Consider the following 2,267-nt stretch of genomic DNA (forward strand, 5'->3'; position numbering starts at 1 on the left):
TATCTGCTAAAGTGAAGCAGAGTTAAACGCTTTGTACATGGCAACCGAGGCTTCTGAACCATCGCAAGTGTTGGGGGTTCATCTTCTCGGTTCTTTCGGTAAAGTCACGTAGAAGGGAAATAATAAAATAATAAAAATGAAACATAATAAAATACAATTCTTGTGAGAATAAAAAATATAAAACATAATAAAATACAATTCTTGTGAGAATTGTATTTTATTATATTTTATTTTTATTGTTTTATTACTTCCCTTCTACGTGACGACTTTACCGAAAAGAACCAAGAAGATGAATCCCTGCAGTCGTCACGAAAGCTTTAAATCGAAAAGTGTTGGGGTGGTTTGTGTTGCCGTCAGCTTTTCTAGCGTCAGTACGGTCGTATTGTTTAAAAACATAGTTTGTATATGAATGAATACACAAACGGGAGTATTATTGTTGTTGTATTTCTCCGCTCGCCTGATTTTATTTTTTTGCTGGGGGGGAAAGGGAGGGTGTGAAGGGGAGATGGGGAGAGAGATGGGGAGAGAGAGATGGATGGAGAGAGATGGATGGGGAGAGATGGAGAGAGATGGAGAGAGTTGGAGAGAGATGGATGGAGAGAGAGAGAGAGATGCAGATACATAGGGAGATGGGGGGGAGAGAGACACAGAGATGGGGAGAGATGGAGGGAGATGGATGGAGAGAGACACAGAGGTGGAGTAACTCGACCCCCATCTCAGCTCTACCGCGTCATCCCCCGCATCAACTAACTGGAGCCTTGGTGTAGATTGCAACGGAACGATCGATGGCTTGGTGATCGATTTGAACAATCGATGGCTTGGTGATTGATTAGAACTATCGATGGCTTGGTGATTGATTTGTACGATCGATGGCTTGGTGATTGGAATGATCGATGGCTTGGTGATTGATTTGAATGATCGATGGCTTGGTGATTGATTTGAATGATCGATGGCTTGGTAATTGATTTGAATGATCGATGGCTTGGTGATTGGAATGATCGATGGCTTGGTGATTGATTTAAACAATCTATGGCTTGACGATTAGAACGATCGATGGCTTAGTTATTGATTTAAACTATCGATGGCTTGGTGACTGATTTAAACTATCGATGGCTTGGTGATTGATTTAAACAATCGATGGCTTGTTGATTAGAATGATCTATGGCTTGATGATTTAAACTATCGATGGCTTGGTGATTGATTTGAACCATCTATGGCTTGATGATTAGAATGATCGATGGCTTAGTTATTTATTTAAACTATCGATGGCTTGGTAACTGGATCGACCGATGGGGTTGGCGGCGGCTGTAATAAAGAACGGACTTTCGCCCGTCTGGCAACATCACGGCACTTTCTGCTTGAGTTCATGTGTGGGACCCGCTCGCTCGTTTGGAACAACTGCCGTGTGTCTAATTCTAGATCTGAAGCTTTCGTGACTGTGCAGGGATTCATCTTCTTAGGTTTTACTGGTAGGAACGAAGTGAACCAGCCTACAATAGATTATATCGTCCATCCGATGTCCGATTAGGTGTAGCAACATCGCCCCCTACTGCAAACACTTGGCAGGACCCTACAAAAACCTTTAGACTCAGGCTTTCCTGGCTAAACAAGTGTAACATTCCCTTATAATTCCCTGAGATAGTTTTTAATTAAAACATTTAAATTATAAATTAACTCACAGCGGCCTACAGCTAGGCCTAAAGCCTAGAACTAGGCCTCAAACTCACCCTTCGTATCGTACCCCCGCCATTTCATTTTATAATAGCCTTTCATTTGTTCGTTCCTACCAGCCCACCCCGCAGGGACCTGTTTTGCCTTTCTTTTACAACACCCCTTCACGCTGCTGACAGACAGCGTGAGAGGGAGAGAGAGACACGCGCGGCCACGTGGCAGCCTGGACCACGTGGGCAGCCTGGACCACGTGGCAGCCTGGATCACGTGGGCAGCCTGGACCACGTGGCAGCCTGGACCACGTGGGCAGCCTGGACCACGTGGCAGCCTGGACCACGTGGCAGCCTGGACCACGTGGCAGCCTGGACCACGTGGGTAGCCTGGACCACGTGGGTAGCCTGGACCACGTGGGTAGCCTGGACCACGTGGGCAGCCTGGACCACGTGGCAGCCTGTACCACGTGGGCAGGCTGGACCACGTGGCAGCCTGGACCACGTGGCAGCCTGGATCACGTGGGCAGCCTGGACCACGTGGCAGCCTGTACCACGTGGGCAGGCTGGACCACGTGGCAGCCTGGACCACGTGGGCAGCCTGGA

General features: G+C 47.5%; 1 protein-coding gene across 2 annotated transcripts in view; it reads left to right on the plus strand.

Annotated features, from left to right (window-relative positions):
* GMCL1 (germ cell-less 1, spermatogenesis associated) overlaps positions 1-1,343 on the plus strand; it is a 30,945-nt gene extending 29,602 nt beyond the window's left edge. For both annotated transcript variants that reach the window (XM_078884497.1, XM_078884498.1), the window contains one exon: positions 1-1,343. This exon is cut by the window's left edge and continues 2,244 nt beyond it. The gene's annotated coding sequence lies outside the window, so the exon portion shown is untranslated.
* The last annotated feature ends 924 nt before the right edge of the window (positions 1,344-2,267 follow it).

Source organism: Lampetra fluviatilis, assembly GCF_964198595.1.
Source record: "Lampetra fluviatilis chromosome 45 unlocalized genomic scaffold, kcLamFluv1.1 SUPER_45_unloc_4, whole genome shotgun sequence".
Lineage (NCBI taxonomy): Eukaryota > Metazoa > Chordata > Hyperoartia > Petromyzontiformes > Petromyzontidae > Lampetra > Lampetra fluviatilis.